This window comes from Pimephales promelas, chromosome 2, assembly GCF_988280905.1.
Source record: "Pimephales promelas chromosome 2, fPimPro1.hap1.1, whole genome shotgun sequence".
Taxonomy (NCBI): Eukaryota; Metazoa; Chordata; class Actinopteri; order Cypriniformes; family Leuciscidae; genus Pimephales; species Pimephales promelas.
Genome location: NC_142770.1, coordinates 27,357,209 through 27,381,407, shown reverse-complemented (window position 1 = coordinate 27,381,407; position 24,199 = coordinate 27,357,209). Strand labels below are relative to the sequence as shown.

Below are 24,199 nucleotides of genomic sequence, written 5' to 3'. Positions count from 1 at the left end.
CACAAAGCACTCAAAAGTTTTAAACGAGGAAAGTCCCCCGGCACCGATGGACTTCCTCTGGAGTTTTATTTGACTTTTTGGGATATTTTAGCTTTCGACTTACTGACTGTTTTTAAAGAATTTGAGACTCTTGAAAGACTTCCTGACAGCTTTAGAATAGGGATAGTTTCACTCTTACATAAGAAAGGGGACAAGACTGACTTACGGAACTGGCGACCCATCACTCTTTTAAATGTCGACTGTAAACTTTTTAGCAAAATTTTAGCCACACGCATGTCGACAGTTTTAGAGGACGTAATCCACCCGGATCAAGCATGCGCTGTGCCAGGAAGGAAGATCACGGACAGCCTGGTGCTGATCAGAGACGCCATCTGTTATGCGAGAGACAGAAACCTTCGGCTAGTAGTCCTAAATTTAGACTTTGAAAAAGCATTCGACCGTATCTCGCACCAGTTCCTTTTTAAGGTACTGGGTAAAATGGGATTTCCAGGGCGGTTCATAGCCTGGGTGGGACTGCTGTACAACAGTCTGGTCAGCAGAATTGTAGTTAATGGGCATTTATCCAAAGCTGTTAATATCTACAGCGGCGTCCGTCAGGGGTGTCCCTTATCTCCCCTTCTGTATGTGGCTTGTATAGAGCCACTGGCACAAATCTTGAGAAGGGACAAATGGATTAAAGGACTAGGCATTCCAGGGACTAGTGGACTGACGGCAACCTGCGTTTTATACATGGACGACGTGACCCTTTTAGCAACGGACGTTTTATCGGTACGAAGAGCAATGGACTTGACTGACTGGTACGGTCGGGCCTCAGGCGCCAAGCTCAATAGGAGCAAGTCTGAGGCCCAGCTCTTCGGGCCGTGGGGGAACGTTGACAAAGGTGGACTAGATTTGGATTTTAAAGATAATAATTTGAAAATTTTAGGTGTTAAATTTGACAGGGAGGGTGGAGGACAGGGTAACTGGACTGACATGTTAGGGAAAGTTAGGCAAAGACTGGGCTTTTGGGGACTAAGAAATCTGACGATTGAAGGCAAGATTTTAATTTTTAAAGCTGTGATTTTACCACTGATTTTACTTGTCTGTTCTGTTTTTAGTCCCCCACGAAGCTTCCTGATTGACCTGGAGAGAGCAGTGTTTTACTTCCTGTGGGGGTCCAAGTGGGAGCGACTCAAAAGAGAAGTAGTGAAGAAAAGGAAGGAGAATGGCGGAAAAGGGCTCCCAGACCCCCACCTGTTTTTAGGCAGCCGCTTCACTGCCCTCCACATTAAATACGCCCTGACCCCATCCAGAGAACACAAGACAGCAGCCATGACCCGATTCTGGATGGGGTCATACTTAAGATCTTTGAAAATTTTACCCGTTGATCTTAAATGTCCAGTGTCTTTTAATCTGTCAAAAGAACATCTTTTTATTAAGAATTTTTTAAAGAAATACCTTTTAGAAACGAATGATGCCACTGTTTTAACTAACCACAAGTCTCTTGTCTCTCTTGTGCAGGATCGAGAATCGGTGAGTCCAGTTCCAGGCCTCACACTAGGTGAGGCCAAAGACGTTTGGAGGAACGCAGCCCACCCAGCTCTCCAGAACAGGCTTAAGGACTTGTCGTGGATGGTGGCCCATGAGATCCTCCCGGTCAGGGCGGTTATGCACTCCAGAGGCATGGCCAAAAACCCCACCTGCCCACGGTCCGGATGTGGTTCCCCGGAGACCGTCTACCATCTGCTCTGGGAGTGCGGTGCTGCGCGGGACCTGTGGGCCAAGACCAGCCCCCTGGTTTTCCCGTGCCTGCCGGCGGGTCGGGCCCAGGTGGGATACAGGCTCGCCATCCTGGGGGTGGGTCAGGGCTTGAAGGAGCTAACATCACAGCAATTTACCTCGCTCTGGCTCACCCTCAACCATATCAAGGATGCCATCTGGGCCACCAGAAACCTGCTGGTGGGGAAACGCGTTACGGTGCCCCTCCACGCGTGCGAGCAATTAGTTAGATCTGCGCTGCAGGAGGCGCCGGACGTCGTTATTCGGATGGGGGGGCTGGGGTCACACCAAAGAGGTCCCGGCCACCCCCGACCCTGGCCGCCCGTAGATGCACCCTCACCACACCGGCTACGGGAACAGCGGGCCAGCGGGCCGGAGGAGAGGGGATCTCCGCTGGGCGCTGGAAGCGAGGAGTCCGGGGCCTGTTCTGGAGACCTGGAGTGAATGGACATTCTTGATAGGGACTCACCCTCGATCCTGTACAAGAGATGTTTTATGTGGCATAATTTATTGTTTTATTGGTTTTTATCTGACTTGTTTTATTGTTTTATTCCTATTATTTAAACCATTTACCTTTCTTTTAAAACATACATGGACTTTTTACACAACACACAAACACAAGAAACTTTTAACAGTAAATAATGTGTCCCTTATAATATGTGTAAAAATGTGATCTAAAAGAAAAAATGTACATGCAAATGGAAATAATGGAATGACACTGTGACAATAAAACTTTTCGAAAGAAAAAATCTGTTCTTATCAGTTTAATATCTGATACGTGCCCTACCCGGGCACCACATATTAAATTGATTTTTGGTCCTGGGAGATGGCATAGGGGCTTGCTCCGTCCACTCCATGCATCGACCCGGTATTGCAGTACTTCTGGGAACGGTGCACCCTCCTAAAGTGTTCAATGAAAGAAATGTAGTGGTCTTGTGTGGCAGAAGGTGATAATGGAGCTAGTGTGAGTGGGTGTTGTAGGTGATCATGTGCTATACTAGCCTGGGTAGAATTGTGGTGTAAAAACAAGACAAAAAGGAACCCCTGTTCCTCTGTCAGTTTAACATCTGATCCGTCCACTATTCGGGGACGGCGCATTATGTACATTTATGGCTCATGGAGCCGGATGCGGAGCGTGCAAAAAAAAAAAAAAAAAAAAAAAGCCCCTTTTTTGACTGGCAAACCGCTGGTGAGGATTGGGGAGAGGGGCAGGGTGCTTCTGACTGAAGGCCTGGGAATTCATACTTACCTGGCAGGGGAGACACCATGATCAGGAAGGTGGTTCACCCAGGGCGAGGCTCGGCCATTGCACTCTGGGTTGTGCTGACCCCTGCGAATTCCCCAAATGTGGGAATCTCGACTGCATAATTTATGGTAGTGGGGGACTGCGTTCGCGCTCTCCCCTGGACAACACTGGTTAAAAGGGCAGATTGTTAAAGCTCCACTTGAGGTTCTTTTGTTTTTTGTTTTTTTTTCTCCACTTCTTCAATATCCAGAGGCAGTCCAGAGAGTTGAACTGCGGCGGTTGCTCGAGAGATACGAAACAGTCTAGGACCGGTCTGTGTGAGGAGGGTTTTCTTTTTTCTCCTCAATTCTTCAAATAGTCTCCAATATTTGACGGACGACTTGGTTCACAGCAGTTGTCCTGGAGGCAAAGTTGTTCGGAATGAGGAGTTCTATCATGTGCTATGAAAACATTGTGCACGTGTGAAACGTCACGTGATATACAGCCACCCATGTTGTGTTTTTTTCTGTTTACAGCGCCACCAAGTGGCCAGTCGCCGCATTCCTCTTCACGTGACCACGGGCTGAGCCCGTACACAGGTGTACCGAGTTGGGTGCAATTGTCTCATTCCGTTGGAGAGTTATAGCCGTTTAAGTAAAGCCCGCCTCGCCCACCCCCAACGTTTTGGCGTACCGTCGCCAACGTGGATGGAAATTCCAACTGTTTCCCGATCCCTGTTGGCAGTCGGACTCCAGAGAATCTTTCTGCACCGGTTTGGGTCAGATCGGGCAAAAAACCTAGGACTAGTGTGCAAAAGTAGGTTTTTCAGAAAATCCAAAATACCCGAAAATCTCGCCAGCGCGACCACCCAATCCGAGGCATGCATCTTGTTCGGCTCGAGCCAAGGATTCCGGTGATGTAAGACACTTGGGTCTGCGACCGACGGTCGAGGAGTTACGAGCCATTTCGTACTTTTGATCGCTGCAGCGCCACCTTGGGGCCGATCGGGGCGAGCCTTGGTGAGGTTGTAGTACCGGGCCGGTCCTACCATCCCTCAGAGTTTCAAGTCTCTACCACGGACGCTTTGGTCTGCCCGCTCACTTTTAAGGCGGAATGTTGATGATCCAAAATCCCAGGTTGCACTCCAGAGTGTCGTGCTGTGCACTCTGTTGTGATCCATTTTCGGTGTCAACCAATCTGAGCTGAGCTTGTTTGCCGGCGACCTTAGACCCTCTCGCCGCGGCCCAGGTGGGCGTGGCCTTTGCCGGCTCCCCCGCCTCGGCGTCGCTGCGTCATCGCTTCTCGGCCTTTTGGCTAAGATCAAGTGTAGTATCTGTTCTTATCAGTTTAATATCTGATACGTGCCCTACCCGGGCACCACATATTAAATTGATTTTTGGTCCTGGGAGATGGCATAGGGGCTTGCTCCGTCCACTCCACGCATCGACCCGGTATTGCAGTACTTCTGGGAACGGTGCACCCTCCTAAAGTGTTCAATGAAAGAAATGTAGTGGTCTTGTGTGGCAGAAGGTGATAATGGAGCTAGTGTGAGTGGGTGTTGTAGGTGATCATGTGCTATACTAGCCTGGGTAGAATTGTGGTGTAAAAACAAGACAAAAAGGAACCCCTGTTCCTCTGTCAGTTTAACATCTGATCCGTCCACTATTCGGGGACGGCGCATTATGTACATTTATGGCTCATGGAGCCGGATGCGGAGCGTGCAAAAAAAAAAAAAAAAAAAAAAAAGCCCCTTTTTTGACTGGCAAACCGCTGGTGAGGATTGGGGAGAGGGGCAGGGTGCTTCTGACTGAAGGCCTGGGAATTCATACTTACCTGGCAGGGGAGACACCATGATCAGGAAGGTGGTTCACCCAGGGCGAGGCTCGGCCATTGCACTCTGGGTTGTGCTGACCCCTGCGAATTCCCCAAATGTGGGAATCTCGACTGCATAATTTATGGTAGTGGGGGACTGCGTTCGCGCTCTCCCCTGGACAACACTGGTTAAAAGGGCAGATTGTTAAAGCTCCACTTGAGGTTCTTTTGTTTTTTGTTTTTTTTTCTCCACTTCTTCAATATCCAGAGGCAGTCCAGAGAGTTGAACTGCGGCGGTTGCTCGAGAGATACGAAACAGTCTAGGACCGGTCTGTGTGAGGAGGGTTTTCTTTTTTCTCCTCAATTCTTCAAATAGTCTCCAATATTTGACGGACGACTTGGTTCACAGCAGTTGTCCTGGAGGCAAAGTTGTTCGGAATGAGGAGTTCTATCATGTGCTATGAAAACATTGTGCACGTGTGAAACGTCACGTGATATACAGCCACCCATGTTGTGTTTTTTTCTGTTTACAGCGCCACCAAGTGGCCAGTCGCCGCATTCCTCTTCACGTGACCACGGGCTGAGCCCGTACACAGGTGTACCGAGTTGGGTGCAATTGTCTCATTCCGTTGGAGAGTTATAGCCGTTTAAGTAAAGCCCGCCTCGCCCACCCCCAACGTTTTGGCGTACCGTCGCCAACGTGGATGGAAATTCCAACTGTTTCCCGATCCCTGTTGGCAGTCGGACTCCAGAGAATCTTTCTGCACCGGTTTGGGTCAGATCGGGCAAAAAACCTAGGACTAGTGTGCAAAAGTAGGTTTTTCAGAAAATCCAAAATACCCGAAAATCTCGCCAGCGCGACCACCCAATCCGAGGCATGCATCTTGTTCGGCTCGAGCCAAGGATTCCGGTGATGTAAGACACTTGGGTCTGCGACCGACGGTCGAGGAGTTACGAGCCATTTCGTACTTTTGATCGCTGCAGCGCCACCTTGGGGCCGATCGGGGCGAGCCTTGGTGAGGTTGTAGTACCGGGCCGGTCCTACCATCCCTCAGAGTTTCAAGTCTCTACCACGGACGCTTTGGTCTGCCCGCTCACTTTTAAGGCGGAATGTTGATGATCCAAAATCCCAGGTTGCACTCCAGAGTGTCGTGCTGTGCACTCTGTTGTGATCCATTTTCGGTGTCAACCAATCTGAGCTGAGCTTGTTTGCCGGCGACCTTAGACCCTCTCGCCGCGGCCCAGGTGGGCGTGGCCTTTGCCGGCTCCCCCGCCTCGGCGTCGCTGCGTCATCGCTTCTCGGCCTTTTGGCTAAGATCAAGTATCTTGTCAGACGGTTGAGACTGCGATCGCCTCTTGTGGGACTTGGTCTCGTGTGTTGCTTGTCACACGGGACATACACCCTTCAGGAGGTATAGTGACAAGCGGCTTTTTATTGACGACTCGTTTTGCGAGGAATCCTCTGGTTTTTAAGGTAAGCAGGTTTTAATTTATTTATTATTGTGTATTTATTGTTTGAATTTTAGCCGCAGCGGGCTGGTGGTGCCTCCAACATGGCGGCTGCTCGTGCCGGCGTGAGGAGGCACCACAGCGTGCGTTTTAATTTCAAGCCAAAAGAGGATGGTACTCTCCTGACTTGTTCTAGATTGGATTTTTCACGGAAGTACATCCAACAGACTCTAGGTTTTGAAGCAATGGATATAAACTGTTTGTTGACTCTGCCCCAAAATCGGGGTTTTGATGTAAGTTTTGCATCCGCTAATCTGCTGAATACTTTCTGGTCTCGGTTTGAAACATGCAAAGCCAATTTCTCCATGTTCACAGTGGAAAAGCTGACTGATAATTCACTGAAAGTTGTGATTGTCAGGATGTTTAATGAAACTGTGAGTGGAGAGGACATTGTTGTGTGGTTGGCAAGATATTGCTCTATTCGCGGACAACCAGTCAAGGTATTAGACGAAGACGGTATCTGGAGCTGTGCGTGGAGAGTGCCCATACAACAATGGGCAGATCCCAACAGCTACCATGGCCTAGGTCAAATACCATCAATGATTGTGTTGGGGGAGAATAGAGGCTACATTCACTACCAAGGGATGCCCAAGCTATGTCGTAAGTGTGGCAAACTTGGACATCTTGCCGAGGCATGTCAGGAAATAATTTGCAGAAAGTGTAGAGAGATTGGGCACACCTTTGAAGAGTGCCACAATGGCAGAAAGTGCAATCTTTGTGGAGAGTCATCCCATCTCTACAGAGATTGCCCGAAAAGTTTTGCCAACAAACTTAAAAGCAACAAAATGGCCGCCCCACAAACAGATCAAAGGGAAGAACAAAGGAAGGAGGAGGTGATCCCTGAGGTTTTGGCGGGAATTTCAAATTCCCAGCCAGCCTCAGGGATTGGTCAGGAAAGAGGAAGTGGGGCGGCCACAGGGGCGGAGCCACAAATGGAAACGGAACAGGGGGAGGAAACCACTCCCAGGCTAGACCAAGGCAAAGAAATAGAAAATGGAGAGGACGAAACGGTTTCCTCCCTCAATACCGTCTCGGAGGTGAGTATGCCCTCCAGTGGGAGTGAAGTTGAATCTTCACTCCCAAATGCTCAAGTGCAGAAGAGAACTGCGGGATCTCCTCTGTGTATAACAGTGGAGAAAAGACAGAGGGCCACACTTTGGCCAGATAGTTCCTCCCCGGAAGTTCTGGACCGCGTGTGGCCCTCAGAATCCCCCAATGAAGTTTCCTTTCTGCATTTTAAGCTGAGAACATCGACACCGAAAGGGTCACAAGAGTTCAGCTCTGTGGATCCGGAGGTGTCAAACTCTTGCCCCCCTGAACCCAGTCCCCATGGGAGAGGGGAGAGGCAGGAGGCACAGGGAATTATATGATTTTATTTGTTTAAAATTGTAACCTTTTAAAAATGTATGTTTTAAGCTCCATGCCTTTCTATTTAATACTGCTCATGGCCCTCACAATCTCGACTATCAATGTGAGAAGTGTGAGGTCCACGTCTCGAGCACAGAGCATTTTTACCTTTCTAAAATCATGTAATTCAGATATGTTTTTATTACAAGAGTGTGCTTTGCCTTTTTTAACTCAGTACAGGAAATGGGAAGAGATGTGGACCTCTGGACCCTCAATATGGAGTGGGTCAAATTTTAATCGAAACGATGGAGTCGCTATACTGATCAAAAATCCCAATATCTTGGTAAAGGGCAGCACAGTGGTGAGGGACGGACGGGCACTTTTAGCAAACATGACCTTTTTAGGGAGGGATTTTAAAGTGTGCAATGTATATGGTTTTACGGAAATAAATGAAAGGTATGAGCTTTTAGAGGACTTGCAGCCCCACATGCTGGGGAGGGCTCCCCTTGTAGTAGCAGGGGATTTTAACTGTGTTTTAACTAGAGCAGATAGGAAAAGAACAGGGGATGATTTTAGAGTGGACAAAACATCAGTTTTACTGCAAAGCTTAGTCAGAGATTTTAAACTAGTTGACTGTTTTAAAAGTCTGCATCCAAGAGAAGAGGGCTTCACCTGGATCAGTGGTGATGGCACCAAAGCCTCTCGTATTGACTATGTTTTTACATGTGAATGCCCACCAACTGATGCTAGATTGACTCCCGTTTACTTTTCTGATCACGCAATGCTATCCTGCACCCTTGCACTAACCACGGACGTGACAGTAGGCAGAGGGATTTGGAAACTAAACTGCTCCCTGTTGCAGGATGAAGAGATAGTCAGAGAATACAGGGAGCAGTTTAGCCAATGGCAGACTCTCCAAGACTTCTTTGATTCACGAGCACTGTGGTGGGAAATGGTGAAGGGTAGGACTCAGATGTTTTTTAGAAAGAAGGGAAAAGAGAAGAGAAAAAAGGAAAAGAGGTGCATGGTGGGGCTGCAAAAGAGGTTACAACGATATTTTAATCTTTTAAACAATGGTCTTGATTTTAGTAAAGAAATAAATGAAATTAAAAGAGTAATGTCTGCTTATGAACAAGAAAAAAGTAAAGGAGTAATACTTAGAAGTAAAGAACAAGAGTTGGAAGAAGGTGAAAAATGTACACGCTATTTTTTTAAAAAGATTATAACAAAAGGTGGGGGAATAACAAGATTAAAAACAGGTGGGGAAGAAGTGAAAGATACAGAGGGAATTTTAAAGCAAGTGGAACATTTCTTCTCAGAATTATACAATGAAAAAATAGTGGAAGAGGATGCAGTAAAAGAAATACTAACTCTCTTAGAAACAAAAATTAATAAGGAGTGTGCCTTTTTAACACAGGATTTTACGGTTCTCGAGTTGACAGAATGTAGAAAGGGTTTTAAAAAGGGGAAGTCCCCAGGGATGGATGGACTTCCCCTGGAATTTTATGAAACATTCTGGGACATTTTAGCACACAATCTATTGACCGTTTTTAAAGAGTTTGACAGACTGGACATATTACCCGACAGTTTTAGATCAGGGATAGTATCACTTCTACACAAGAAAGGAGACAAAGCAGACTTAAAAAATTGGAGACCAATCACCCTTTTAAATGTTGACTGTAAAATTTTTAGTAAACTTTTAGCTAGTCGTATGTCAAAAATCTTAGAGGACGTGATCCACCCGGATCAAGCGTGCGCTGTGCCAGGGAGGAAGATCACGGACAGCCTGATTTTGATAAGGGACGCAATCTGTTTTGCGAGAGACAGGAACAATCGGCTTATAGTTCTAAATTTAGACTTTGAGAAAGCATTTGACAGAGTCTCGCACCAATACCTGTTTCAGGTACTGGAAAAATTGGGGCTGCCAGGGAGGGTTCTAAAGTGGGTGGGGATGCTGTATAAAGACATAACCAGCAGAATTCTTGTAAATGGGCACTTGACAAAAGCAGTAACTGTATGCAGCGGCGTCCGTCAAGGGTGTCCGTTATCTCCGCTCTTGTATGTGGTTTGCATCGAACCACTGGCACAACTCTTGAGAAGGGACCAATGGATCAAAGGACTGAAAATTCCAGGTACAAAAGGACTGACGGACTTAAAATGTGTTTTATACATGGACGATGTGACAATTTTAACAACTGACCTTTTATCAGTACAGAGAGCACTTGACCTGACTGACCAGTACGGGCGAGCCTCTGGAGCAAAACTCAATAGAAATAAGTCCGAGGCCCAGCTTTTTGGACCATGGGGTGACATAGACGCGACAGGACTAGACGTGAATTTTAAGGAAACTGACATTAGGATTTTAGGAGTAAAGTTTGACAAAGAGGGGGGCGGACAAGGAAATTGGACAGAAATGGTAGGGAAAGTTAGACAACGACTGGGCTTTTGGAGACTACGGACACTGACAATGGAAGGAAAAATTTTAATTTATAAAGCTGTGATCTTACCGTTGTTTTTATTGCTTTGCTCTGTTTTTAGGCCACCAAGATTCTTCCTCCTGACAGTCGAGAGGGCAGTGTTTTATTTCTTCTGGGGGTCAAAGTGGGAGCGCCTCAAAAGAGAAGTGGTGAAGAAGAGAAAAGAGAATGGAGGGAAAGGCCTCCCCGACCCCTATCTGTTTTTAGCAAGTAGATTCACAGCACTGCATTTTAAATATGCAATAAACCCCTCCAGAGAAAACAAAACTGCAGCAATGGTCAGATTTTGGATGGGGTCATATCTGCGTAGTTTGAAAGTTTTACCTGTCGACCTGACTGTCCCAGTGTCTTTTAACCTTCCACAAGAATATTGTTTTATTAAAACCTTTTTAAAAAGACACGATCTAGAGAATCAGGATGTCAACGTTTTAACAAATCATAAGTCTCTCATCTCTCTTGTGCAGGATCGGGAATCGGTGTGTCCGGTTCCAGGCCTCACACTAGGTGAGGCCAAAGACGTTTGGAGGAACGCAGCCCACCCGGCTCTCCAGAACAGGCTTAAGGACTTGTCGTGGATGGTGGCCCATGAGATCCTCCCGGTCAGGGCGGTTATGCACTCCAGAGGCATGGCCAAAAACTCCACCTGCCCACGGTCCGGATGTGGTTCCCCGGAGACCGTCTACCATCTGCTCTGGGAGTGCGGTGCTGCGCGGGACCTGTGGGCCAAGACCAGCCCCCTGTATTTCCCGTGCCTGCCGGCGGGTCGGGCCCAGATGGGATACAGGCTCGCCATCCTGGGGGTGGGTCAGGGCTTGAAGGAGCTAACATCACAGCAATTTACCTCGCTCTGGCTCACCCTCAACCACATCAAGGATGCCATCTGGGCCACCAGAAACCTGCTGGTGGGGAAACGCGTTACGGTGCCCCTCCACGCGTGCGAGCGAATAGTTAGATCTGCGCTGCAGGAGGCGCCGGACGTCGTTATTCGGATGGGGGGGCTGGGGTCACACCAAAGAGGTCCCGGCCACCCCCGACCCTGGCCGCCCGTAGATGCACCCTCACCACACCGGCTACGGGAACAGCGGGCCAGCGGGCCGGAGGAGAGGGGATCTCCGCTGGGCATCAGAAGCGAGGAATCTGGGGCCTGTTCTGGAGACCTGGAGTGAATGGACAATCTTGATAGGGACTCATCCGCGATCCTGCACAAGAGACAATGTCTCAGTTGGCATATTTTATTGTTTTATTGTTTTATTTTGTTGTATTTACTGCTATTGTATTTTCATTCCTTTTACCTTCTTTTAAAAACCAACATTTTACACACATGGACTTTTACACGACACATCACCCAATACTGGTTTTTAACTTTTAATGTGTCATTTTCTTTTAAAGACATGTGGAATGTTTAAAAGATAAATGTGGAAGTGTAAAGAATGAATTTGTAACAATAAACTTTTTTCGAAAGAAAAAATCTGTTCTTATCAGTTTAATATCTGATACGTGCCCTACCCGGGCACCACATATTAAATTGATTTTTGGTCCTGGGAGATGGCATAGGGGCTTGCTCCGTCCACTCCACGCATCGACCCGGTATTGCAGTACTTCTGGGAACGGTGCACCCTCCTAAAGTGTTCAATGAAAGAAATGTAGTGGTCTTGTGTGGCAGAAGGTGATAATGGAGCTAGTGTGAGTGGGTGTTGTAGGTGATCATGTGCTATACTAGCCTGGGTAGAATTGTGGTGTAAAAACAAGACAAAAAGGAACCCCTGTTCCTCTGTCAGTTTAACATCTGATCCGTCCACTATTCGGGGACGGCGCATTATGTACATTTATGGCTCATGGAGCCGGATGCGGAGCGTGCAAAAAAAAAAAAAAAAAAAAAAGCCCCTTTTTTGACTGGCAAACCGCTGGTGAGGATTGGGGAGAGGGGCAGGGTGCTTCTGACTGAAGGCCTGGGAATTCATACTTACCTGGCAGGGGAGACACCATGATCAGGAAGGTGGTTCACCCAGGGCGAGGCTCGGCCATTGCACTCTGGGTTGTGCTGACCCCTGCGAATTCCCCAAATGTGGGAATCTCGACTGCATAATTTATGGTAGTGGGGGACTGCGTTCGCGCTCTCCCCTGGACAACACTGGTTAAAAGGGCAGATTGTTAAAGCTCCACTTGAGGTTCTTTTGTTTTTTGTTTTTTTTTCTCCACTTCTTCAATATCCAGAGGCAGTCCAGAGAGTTGAACTGCGGCGGTTGCTCGAGAGATACGAAACAGTCTAGGACCGGTCTGTGTGAGGAGGGTTTTCTTTTTTCTCCTCAATTCTTCAAATAGTCTCCAATATTTGACGGACGACTTGGTTCACAGCAGTTGTCCTGGAGGCAAAGTTGTTCGGAATGAGGAGTTCTATCATGTGCTATGAAAACATTGTGCACGTGTGAAACGTCACGTGATATACAGCCACCCATGTTGTGTTTTTTTCTGTTTACAGCGCCACCAAGTGGCCAGTCGCCGCATTCCTCTTCACGTGACCACGGGCTGAGCCCGTACACAGGTGTACCGAGTTGGGTGCAATTGTCTCATTCCGTTGGAGAGTTATAGCCGTTTAAGTAAAGCCCGCCTCGCCCACCCCCAACGTTTTGGCGTACCGTCGCCAACGTGGATGGAAATTCCAACTGTTTCCCGATCCCTGTTGGCAGTCGGACTCCAGAGAATCTTTCTGCACCGGTTTGGGTCAGATCGGGCAAAAAACCTAGGACTAGTGTGCAAAAGTAGGTTTTTCAGAAAATCCAAAATACCCGAAAATCTCGCCAGCGCGACCACCCAATCCGAGGCATGCATCTTGTTCGGCTCGAGCCAAGGATTCCGGTGATGTAAGACACTTGGGTCTGCGACCGACGGTCGAGGAGTTACGAGCCATTTCGTACTTTTGATCGCTGCAGCGCCACCTTGGGGCCGATCGGGGCGAGCCTTGGTGAGGTTGTAGTACCGGGCCGGTCCTACCATCCCTCAGAGTTTCAAGTCTCTACCACGGACGCTTTGGTCTGCCCGCTCACTTTTAAGGCGGAATGTTGATGATCCAAAATCCCAGGTTGCACTCCAGAGTGTCGTGCTGTGCACTCTGTTGTGATCCATTTTCGGTGTCAACCAATCTGAGCTGAGCTTGTTTGCCGGCGACCTTAGACCCTCTCGCCGCGGCCCAGGTGGGCGTGGCCTTTGCCGGCTCCCCCGCCTCGGCGTCGCTGCGTCATCGCTTCTCGGCCTTTTGGCTAAGATCAAGTATCTTGTCAGACGGTTGAGACTGCGATCGCCTCTTGTGGGACTTGGTCTCGTGTGTTGCTTGTCACACGGGACATACACCCTTCAGGAGGTATAGTGACAAGCGGCTTTTTATTGACGACTCGTTTTGCGAGGAATCCTCTGGTTTTTAAGGTAAGCAGGTTTTAATTTATTTATTATTGTGTATTTATTGTTTGAATTTTAGCCGCAGCGGGCTGGTGGTGCCTCCAACATGGCGGCTGCTCGTGCCGGCGTGAGGAGGCACCACAGCGTGCGTTTTAATTTCAAGCCAAAAGAGGATGGTACTCTCCTGACTTGTTCTAGATTGGATTTTTCACGGAAGTACATCCAACAGACTCTAGGTTTTGAAGCAATGGATATAAACTGTTTGTTGACTCTGCCCCAAAATCGGGGTTTTGATGTAAGTTTTGCATCCGCTAATCTGCTGAATACTTTCTGGTCTCGGTTTGAAACATGCAAAGCCAATTTCTCCATGTTCACAGTGGAAAAGCTGACTGATAATTCACTGAAAGTTGTGATTGTCAGGATGTTTAATGAAACTGTGAGTGGAGAGGACATTGTTGTGTGGTTGGCAAGATATTGCTCTATTCGCGGACAACCAGTCAAGGTATTAGACGAAGACGGTATCTGGAGCTGTGCGTGGAGAGTGCCCATACAACAATGGGCAGATCCCAACAGCTACCATGGCCTAGGTCAAATACCATCAATGATTGTGTTGGGGGAGAATAGAGGCTACATTCACTACCAAGGGATGCCCAAGCTATGTCGTAAGTGTGGCAAACTTGGACATCTTGCCGAGGCATGTCAGGAAATAATTTGCAGAAAGTGTAGAGAGATTGGGCACACCTTTGAAGAGTGCCACAATGGCAGAAAGTGCAATCTTTGTGGAGAGTCATCCCATCTCTACAGAGATTGCCCGAAAAGTTTTGCCAACAAACTTAAAAGCAACAAAATGGCCGCCCCACAAACAGATCAAAGGGAAGAACAAAGGAAGGAGGAGGTGATCCCTGAGGTTTTGGCGGGAATTTCAAATTCCCAGCCAGCCTCAGGGATTGGTCAGGAAAGAGGAAGTGGGGCGGCCACAGGGGCGGAGCCACAAATGGAAACGGAACAGGGGGAGGAAACCACTCCCAGGCTAGACCAAGGCAAAGAAATAGAAAATGGAGAGGACGAAACGGTTTCCTCCCTCAATACCGTCTCGGAGGTGAGTATGCCCTCCAGTGGGAGTGAAGTTGAATCTTCACTCCCAAATGCTCAAGTGCAGAAGAGAACTGCGGGATCTCCTCTGTGTATAACAGTGGAGAAAAGACAGAGGGCCACACTTTGGCCAGATAGTTCCTCCCCGGAAGTTCTGGACCGCGTGTGGCCCTCAGAATCCCCCAATGAAGTTTCCTTTCTGCATTTTAAGCTGAGAACATCGACACCGAAAGGGTCACAAGAGTTCAGCTCTGTGGATCCGGAGGTGTCAAACTCTTGCCCCCCTGAACCCAGTCCCCATGGGAGAGGGGAGAGGCAGGAGGCACAGGGAATTATATGATTTTATTTGTTTAAAATTGTAACCTTTTAAAAATGTATGTTTTAAGCTCCATGCCTTTCTATTTAATACTGCTCATGGCCCTCACAATCTCGACTATCAATGTGAGAAGTGTGAGGTCCACGTCTCGAGCACAGAGCATTTTTACCTTTCTAAAATCATGTAATTCAGATATGTTTTTATTACAAGAGTGTGCTTTGCCTTTTTTAACTCAGTACAGGAAATGGGAAGAGATGTGGACCTCTGGACCCTCAATATGGAGTGGGTCAAATTTTAATCGAAACGATGGAGTCGCTATACTGATCAAAAATCCCAATATCTTGGTAAAGGGCAGCACAGTGGTGAGGGACGGACGGGCACTTTTAGCAAACATGACCTTTTTAGGGAGGGATTTTAAAGTGTGCAATGTATATGGTTTTACGGAAATAAATGAAAGGTATGAGCTTTTAGAGGACTTGCAGCCCCACATGCTGGGGAGGGCTCCCCTTGTAGTAGCAGGGGATTTTAACTGTGTTTTAACTAGAGCAGATAGGAAAAGAACAGGGGATGATTTTAGAGTGGACAAAACATCAGTTTTACTGCAAAGCTTAGTCAGAGATTTTAAACTAGTTGACTGTTTTAAAAGTCTGCATCCAAGAGAAGAGGGCTTCACCTGGATCAGTGGTGATGGCACCAAAGCCTCTCGTATTGACTATGTTTTTACATGTGAATGCCCACCAACTGATGCTAGATTGACTCCCGTTTACTTTTCTGATCACGCAATGCTATCCTGCACCCTTGCACTAACCACGGACGTGACAGTAGGCAGAGGGATTTGGAAACTAAACTGCTCCCTGTTGCAGGATGAAGAGATAGTCAGAGAATACAGGGAGCAGTTTAGCCAATGGCAGACTCTCCAAGACTTCTTTGATTCACGAGCACTGTGGTGGGAAATGGTGAAGGGTAGGACTCAGATGTTTTTTAGAAAGAAGGGAAAAGAGAAGAGAAAAAAGGAAAAGAGGTGCATGGTGGGGCTGCAAAAGAGGTTACAACGATATTTTAATCTTTTAAACAATGGTCTTGATTTTAGTAAAGAAATAAATGAAATTAAAAGAGTAATGTCTGCTTATGAACAAGAAAAAAGTAAAGGAGTAATACTTAGAAGTAAAGAACAAGAGTTGGAAGAAGGTGAAAAATGTACACGCTATTTTTTTAAAAAGATTATAACAAAAGGTGGGGGAATAACAAGATTAAAAACAGGTGGGGAAGAAGTGAAAGATACAGAGGGAATTTTAAAGCAAGTGGAACATTTCTTCTCAGAATTATACAATGAAAAAATAGTGGAAGAGGATGCAGTAAAAGAAATACTAACTCTCTTAGAAACAAAAATTAATAAGGAGTGTGCCTTTTTAACACAGGATTTTACGGTTCTCGAGTTGACAGAATGTAGAAAGGGTTTTAAAAAGGGGAAGTCCCCAGGGATGGATGGACTTCCCCTGGAATTTTATGAAACATTCTGGGACATTTTAGCACACAATCTATTGACCGTTTTTAAAGAGTTTGACAGACTGGACATATTACCCGACAGTTTTAGATCAGGGATAGTATCACTTCTACACAAGAAAGGAGACAAAGCAGACTTAAAAAATTGGAGACCAATCACCCTTTTAAATGTTGACTGTAAAATTTTTAGTAAACTTTTAGCTAGTCGTATGTCAAAAATCTTAGAGGACGTGATCCACCCGGATCAAGCGTGCGCTGTGCCAGGGAGGAAGATCACGGACAGCCTGATTTTGATAAGGGACGCAATCTGTTTTGCGAGAGACAGGAACAATCGGCTTATAGTTCTAAATTTAGACTTTGAGAAAGCATTTGACAGAGTCTCGCACCAATACCTGTTTCAGGTACTGGAAAAATTGGGGCTGCCAGGGAGGGTTCTAAAGTGGGTGGGGATGCTGTATAAAGACATAACCAGCAGAATTCTTGTAAATGGGCACTTGACAAAAGCAGTAACTGTATGCAGCGGCGTCCGTCAAGGGTGTCCGTTATCTCCGCTCTTGTATGTGGTTTGCATCGAACCACTGGCACAACTCTTGAGAAGGGACCAATGGATCAAAGGACTGAAAATTCCAGGTACAAAAGGACTGACGGACTTAAAATGTGTTTTATACATGGACGATGTGACAATTTTAACAACTGACCTTTTATCAGTACAGAGAGCACTTGACCTGACTGACCAGTACGGGCGAGCCTCTGGAGCAAAACTCAATAGAAATAAGTCCGAGGCCCAGCTTTTTGGACCATGGGGTGACATAGACGCGACAGGACTAGACGTGAATTTTAAGGAAACTGACATTAGGATTTTAGGAGTAAAGTTTGACAAAGAGGGGGGCGGACAAGGAAATTGGACAGAAATGGTAGGGAAAGTTAGACAACGACTGGGCTTTTGGAGACTACGGACACTGACAATGGAAGGAAAAATTTTAATTTATAAAGCTGTGATCTTACCGTTGTTTTTATTGCTTTGCTCTGTTTTTAGGCCACCAAGATTCTTCCTCCTGACAGTCGAGAGGGCAGTGTTTTATTTCTTCTGGGGGTCAAAGTGGGAGCGCCTCAAAAGAGAAGTGGTGAAGAAGAGAAAAGAGAATGGAGGGAAAGGCCTCCCCGACCCCTATCTGTTTTTAGCAAGTAGATTCACAGCACTGCATTTTAAATATGCAATAAACCCCTCCAGAGAAAACAAAACTGCAGCAATGGTCAGATTTTGGATGGGGTCATATCTGCGTAGTTTGAAAGTTTTACCTGTCGACCTGACTGTCCCAGTGTCTTTTAACCTTCCACAAGAATATTGTTTTATTAAAACCTTTTTAAAAAGACACGATCTAGAGAATCAGGATGTCAACGTTTTAACAAATCATAAGTCTCTCATCTCTCTTGTGCAGGATCGGGAATCGGTGTGTCCGGTTCCAGGCCTCACACTAGGTGAGGCCAAAGACGTTTGGAGGAACGCAGCCCACCCGGCTCTCCAGAACAGGCTTAAGGACTTGTCGTGGATGGTGGCCCATGAGATCCTCCCGGTCAGGGCGGTTATGCACTCCAGAGGCATGGCCAAAAACTCCACCTGCCCACGGTCCGGATGTGGTTCCCCGGAGACCGTCTACCATCTGCTCTGGGAGTGCGGTGCTGCGCGGGACCTGTGGGCCAAGACCAGCCCCCTGTATTTCCCGTGCCTGCCGGCGGGTCGGGCCCAGATGGGATACAGGCTCGCCATCCTGGGGGTGGGTCAGGGCTTGAAGGAGCTAACATCACAGCAATTTACCTCGCTCTGGCTCACCCTCAACCACATCAAGGATGCCATCTGGGCCACCAGAAACCTGCTGGTGGGGAAACGCGTTACGGTGCCCCTCCACGCGTGCGAGCGAATAGTTAGATCTGCGCTGCAGGAGGCGCCGGACGTCGTTATTCGGATGGGGGGGCTGGGGTCACACCAAAGAGGTCCCGGCCACCCCCGACCCTGGCCGCCCGTAGATGCACCCTCACCACACCGGCTACGGGAACAGCGGGCCAGCGGGCCGGAGGAGAGGGGATCTCCGCTGGGCATCAGAAGCGAGGAATCTGGGGCCTGTTCTGGAGACCTGGAGTGAATGGACAATCTTGATAGGGACTCATCCGCGATCCTGCACAAGAGACAATGTCTCAGTTGGCATATTTTATTGTTTTATTGTTTTATTTTGTTGTATTTACTGCTATTGTATTTTCATTCCTTTTACCTTCTTTTAAAAACCAACATTTTACACACATGGACTTTTACACGACACATCACCCAATACTGGTTTTTAACTTTTAATGTGTCATTTTCTTTTAAAGACATGTGGAATGTTTAAAAGATAAATGTGGAAGTGTAAAGAATGAATTTGTAACAATAAACTTTTTTCGAAAGAAAAAATCTGTTCTTATCAGTTTAATATCTGATACGTGCCCTACCCGGGCACCACATATTAAATTGATTTTTGGTCCTGGGAGATGGCATAGGGGCTTGCTCCGTCCACTCCACGCATCGACCCGGTATTGCAGTACTTCTGGGAACGGTGCACCCTCCTAAAGTGTTCAATGAAAGAAATGTAGTGGTCTTGTGTGGCAGAAGGTGATAATGGAGCTAGTGTGAGTGGGTGTTGTAGGTGATCATGTGCTATACTAGCCTGGGTAGAATTGTGGTGTAAAAACAAGACAAAAAGGAACCCCTGTTCCTCTGTCAGTTTAACATCTGATCCGTCCACTATTCGGGGACGGCGCATTATGTACATTTATGGCTCATGGAGCCGGATGCGGAGCGTGCAAAAAAAAAAAAAAAAAAAAAAGCCCCTTTTTTGACTGGCAAACCGCTGGTGAGGATTGGGGAGAGGGGCAGGGTGCTTCTGACTGAAGGCCTGGGAATTCATACTTACCTGGCAGGGGAGACACCATGATCAGGAAGGTGGTTCACCCAGGGCGAGGCTCGGCCATTGCACTCTGGGTTGTGCTGACCCCTGCGAATTCCCCAAATGTGGGAATCTCGACTGCATAATTTATGGTAGTGGGGGACTGCGTTCGCGCTCTCCCCTGGACAACACTGGTTAAAAGGGCAGATTGTTAAAGCTCCACTTGAGGTTCTTTTGTTTTTTGTTTTTTTTTCTCCACTTCTTCAATATCCAGAGGCAGTCCAGAGAGTTGAACTGCGGCGGTTGCTCGAGAGATACGAAACAGTCTAGGACCGGTCTGTGTGAGGAGGGTTTTCTTTTTTCTCCTCAATTCTTCAAATAGTCTCCAATATTTGACGGACGACTTGGTTCACAGCAGTTGTCCTGGAGGCAAAGTTGTTCGGAATGAGGAGTTCTATCATGTGCTATGAAAACATTGTGCACGTGTGAAACGTCACGTGATATACAGCCACCCATGTTGTGTTTTTTTCTGTTTACAGCGCCACCAAGTGGCCAGTCGCCGCATTCCTCTTCACGTGACCACGGGCTGAGCCCGTACACAGGTGTACCGAGTTGGGTGCAATTGTCTCATTCCGTTGGAGAGTTATAGCCGTTTAAGTAAAGCCCGCCTCGCCCACCCCCAACGTTTTGGCGTACCGTCGCCAACGTGGATGGAAATTCCAACTGTTTCCCGATCCCTGTTGGCAGTCGGACTCCAGAGAATCTTTCTGCACCGGTTTGGGTCAGATCGGGCAAAAAACCTAGGACTAGTGTGCAAAAGTAGGTTTTTCAGAAAATCCAAAATACCCGAAAATCTCGCCAGCGCGACCACCCAATCCGAGGCATGCATCTTGTTCGGCTCGAGCCAAGGATTCCGGTGATGTAAGACACTTGGGTCTGCGACCGACGGTCGAGGAGTTACGAGCCATTTCGTACTTTTGATCGCTGCAGCGCCACCTTGGGGCCGATCGGGGCGAGCCTTGGTGAGGTTGTAGTACCGGGCCGGTCCTACCATCCCTCAGAGTTTCAAGTCTCTACCACGGACGCTTTGGTCTGCCCGCTCACTTTTAAGGCGGAATGTTGATGATCCAAAATCCCAGGTTGCACTCCAGAGTGTCGTGCTGTGCACTCTGTTGTGATCCATTTTCGGTGTCAACCAATCTGAGCTGAGCTTGTTTGCCGGCGACCTTAGACCCTCTCGCCGCGGCCCAGGTGGGCGTGGCCTTTGCCGGCTCCCCCGCCTCGGCGTCGCTGCGTCATCGCTTCTCGGCCTTTTGGCTAAGATCAAGTGTAGTATCTGTTCTTATCAGTTTAATATCTGATACGTGCCCTACCCGGGCACCACATATTAAATTGATTTTTGGTCCTGGGAGATGGCATAGGGGCTTGCTCCGTCCACTCCACGCATCGACCCGGTATTGCAGTACTTCTGGGAACGGTGCACCCTCCTAAAGTGTTCAATGAAAGAAATGTAGTGGTCTTGTGGCAGAAGGTGATAATGGAGCTAGTGTGAGTGGGTGTTGTAGGTGATCATGTGCTATACTAGCCTGGGTAGAATTGTGGTGTAAAAACAAGACAAAAAGGAACCCCTGTTCCTCTGTCAGTTTAACATCTGATCCGTCCACTATTCGGGGACGGCGCATTATGTACATTTATGGCTCATGGAGCCGGATGCGGAGCGTGCAAAAAAAAAAAAGCCCCTTTTTTGACTGGCAAACCGCTGGTGAGGATTGGGGAGAGGGGCAGGGTGCTTCTGACTGAAGGCCTGGGAATTCATACTTACCTGGCAGGGGAGACACCATGATCAGGAAGGTGGTTCACCCAGGGCGGCCTATTGCTGATTGTTCTGTTTTCTCGTTTTTTGCTTGGGTTTAATACCTAATAGAACAACATGTCGACCGTTTTGGTGCGAAGGAATACGGTCAAATTCGAGTTACTGGAAGGACTGGAGATGGACCGACTGAATTTCAGTAGGAGAATATTACAGACAGAACTTGGTTTTCAACCCTCACAACTGGATTACATCTTTGCCTTTCCTGGTAGGAAGATTTTTGAAGTGGTTTTTACCACCTTTTCTTCTTATGAACTCTGTGTGAATAGATTTAATTCCAAGAAGAGCACAACTCCTTGTTTCCAGAAAATTCTCTTGACCCCTTTATCTGAAAGAGATATCAGAACTGTGACTGTCTTGATACATTCTGAAAGTATTAAAATTGAAGATGTTACCACTTGGCTCTCTATGCACTGTACCATCTTAAATACTTCTTTGATGAGAGATGAGGATGGGATAAAGACTGGGGGTGCTTCTCATTTCTTATTTGTGCATCCTCGTTTCCTTTCCTTGCTTCCTTTCCTTGCGTCTCGGCTCCACCCCCTGTAGGATGCGAGGGAAGGAAGCGAGGAAAGGAAAGGAGGACAGAGGAATCGCATAAAGCTTTTCTATATACATTGGAATACTTGATCACTCGAGCGTCACTCCACATTGTCATCAGCAGCGCTAAAAGGATCTGCCCTTATGTTGTTGAAGTTTGGTTATTTAATAAATTCATAATAAATAATAATAACGATAGGCTATACTGTTGAAATATCTGAGATGTGTGGTTTATATAAACTGCAAAGGTAAAGTATAAATTAAAATGATTGTGACCGATGTGAAGGGGGAGGAGAATTGACACGTGCGTCACGTTTAGTCAATAACAGCTCCGCGTAGGATGCACCTGTGTATCCTCGCTTATGACTCCTCAGGAAGCCTCCTATCTCCTCGATCCTCGACTCCTCACGGTGCAATTAGAGAATTGAGATGTCCTTCAAGATGGCTGAGCTCGATCGGTTTCCGGGTCATAGGAGGGAGGACGGAGGAGCGAGGAGACGAGGAGGGATATTGAGAAGCACCCAGGAGCTTCCAAATTCCAAGTACGTTTGAGGAAAGATGCAGAAGGTAATTACCATCACCTGCCCGCACTAATCCAATTAGGCCCAATTAGGGGCTATGTTTTCTATAATGGGCAACCAAAGGAATGTAGGAAATGTGGCTCCTTGAACCATATAGCAGCGAATTGTGAAATGGTAATCTGCAGACACTGTAATAGTAAAGACCATAGCTCTAAGGATTGTCAGCTACCAAAGAAATGCAACCTATGCGGGGCCGAAGATCATAGGTTTCGTGATTGCCCTCATGCTTACTCCAACAAAATAAAACAACAAGATCGTGAAGAAGGACGGAATATGGTGGATTTTGAAGACCCAGAAAACAACATCAGAAGTGGATTTCCCTTTGTAACCCATCAAGATGGTGCCCAGGATGTTACGATTACACAGGGAGAACCTAGTATAAGTCCTTCACTACATCCTTATGGATTAGTCGAAGTCCCTGCACCCTCTTCTCTAAAAGAAGATCTGATAGACTTGTCAAGAGTTCTTTTTTCCCCCTTGGAACCTAATGTTAACAAGAGAACAGAGGAAGAAACACAAAAGGACCTTTCAGTTGAAGAACCAGAAATTCCAATGGATGCTATGGTATCAACGCCAGATAAGGAAGGCCAAAAACCAAGACGGAACATCCTCTTGGAGGTAGCTGAGGCTTTTCCTCTGTCCTTATCTCTTCTATCTGAAACTCCAACACCAGAGTCCACTCCAAATGACAACAAACATTCTATACAGGAACATGAAGAAGTAGCTGACTGGTCATCCAACTCTACACCCTTCTTGGACTTTGACGAAATTGAAAGTTTTTCAACCACCACCCAAATGAAAGAAGTGGCATTACCAAAAGAATCACCTTCACGATCTAAGAGGGAAAAGAAAAGAAAAAGGCCAAAGAGCAACGTGACGTCTCCTACGTAACCTTCTCCCCTCTAGGTTATGCGTTTATCGATTACATCCATTAATACTAGAGGTTTAAATGACCCGGTTAAATGCTCCTCTGTGTTTTCCTTTTTATATAACGAAGGTCACGATATTGCCCTCCTTCAAGAGTGTAATCTACCTTATAAACCTAATTATAGATCCTTCCAAGATAAGTGGAAATATGGTCATTCCTTATGGTCTGGTGATAATAAGAATAGGTCTTCTGGAGTGAGCATTCTCTTTAGAGGTTGGCAATTTGAGATCCATCAGGTCAAGGAACTGGTCAATGGGAGACTTATGTATGTGGATGTAAGATTGAATGGGATACTCCTTCGTATAATTAATGTATATTGTCCTCCAGACTTACAAGAACGAAAAGAAGTTTTGAAAGATATAGCTTCATTACTTTTTTGTGGACATGAAGTGATTATGGGGGGAGATTTCAACTGTATAATAGCAAAAGAAGACAGGAAATCAACAAGAACAGTAAAACTCGATTCTAGCTCTGTAGATCTCACAGACATTCTTAAGGACTTCCAACTTACAGATGTTTTTAGAACTCAGAACCCTAATATCCCTGGTTTCACTTGGTCTAATGGATCTTCCTCTTCCCGTATTGATTTTTTCTTTTCTTCACCAGCAATTGAGGTAATAGAAGCCTCTGTGAAACCTGTTTTTTTTTCTGACCATGCCAAATTGGATTGTGTATTAGATGTATGTGGTAGTAATATGAGAGGCCAAGGATTATGGAAGTTAAATACAAGCTTGCTAGAAAATCCTAAAGTTGTACAAGAATTGAAAGGAATGTTATACCAATGGGAATCACTGCAAGACATATATTCTTCAATAGGTGATTGGTGGCAGGATCTTAAAATTAGAATAAAGGAGTTTTTTATAAAGAAAAGCAAGAAAATTACATCAAAAAATAATTATCGGTTTAAGAAATGTCAGAGAGATCTACAAACTC

General features: G+C 46.7%; 6 non-coding genes and 3 pseudogenes across 6 annotated transcripts; all 9 read left to right on the top strand.

Moving 5' to 3' along the window:
- Positions 1-2,486: 2,486 nt before the first annotated feature.
- LOC120475333 (U2 spliceosomal RNA) lies at positions 2,487-2,660 on the top strand (annotated as a pseudogene).
- A 339-nt stretch (positions 2,661-2,999) lies between these two features.
- Positions 3,000-3,164, top strand: LOC148995916 (U1 spliceosomal RNA). Its single transcript, XR_016150541.1, has one exon. It is a non-coding gene; the product is annotated as a U1 spliceosomal RNA (small nuclear RNA).
- Positions 3,165-4,277: 1,113 nt separating this feature from the next.
- LOC148995915 (U2 spliceosomal RNA) lies at positions 4,278-4,468 on the top strand. The gene has a single exon (XR_016148635.1). It is a non-coding gene; the product is annotated as a U2 spliceosomal RNA (small nuclear RNA).
- Positions 4,469-4,808: 340 nt separating this feature from the next.
- On the top strand, positions 4,809-4,973 carry LOC148995914 (U1 spliceosomal RNA). The gene has a single exon (XR_016150428.1). It is a non-coding gene; the product is annotated as a U1 spliceosomal RNA (small nuclear RNA).
- A 6,599-nt stretch (positions 4,974-11,572) lies between these two features.
- Positions 11,573-11,749, top strand: LOC148995913 (U2 spliceosomal RNA; annotated as a pseudogene).
- A 338-nt stretch (positions 11,750-12,087) lies between these two features.
- LOC120475310 (U1 spliceosomal RNA) lies at positions 12,088-12,252 on the top strand. The gene has a single exon (XR_005621923.2). It is a non-coding gene; the product is annotated as a U1 spliceosomal RNA (small nuclear RNA).
- Positions 12,253-18,851: 6,599 nt separating this feature from the next.
- Positions 18,852-19,028, top strand: LOC148995912 (U2 spliceosomal RNA; annotated as a pseudogene).
- A 338-nt stretch (positions 19,029-19,366) lies between these two features.
- LOC148995911 (U1 spliceosomal RNA) lies at positions 19,367-19,531 on the top strand. The gene has a single exon (XR_016149445.1). It is a non-coding gene; the product is annotated as a U1 spliceosomal RNA (small nuclear RNA).
- A 1,113-nt stretch (positions 19,532-20,644) lies between these two features.
- Positions 20,645-20,835, top strand: LOC148995910 (U2 spliceosomal RNA). Its single transcript, XR_016148630.1, has one exon. It is a non-coding gene; the product is annotated as a U2 spliceosomal RNA (small nuclear RNA).
- The last annotated feature ends 3,364 nt before the right edge of the window (positions 20,836-24,199 follow it).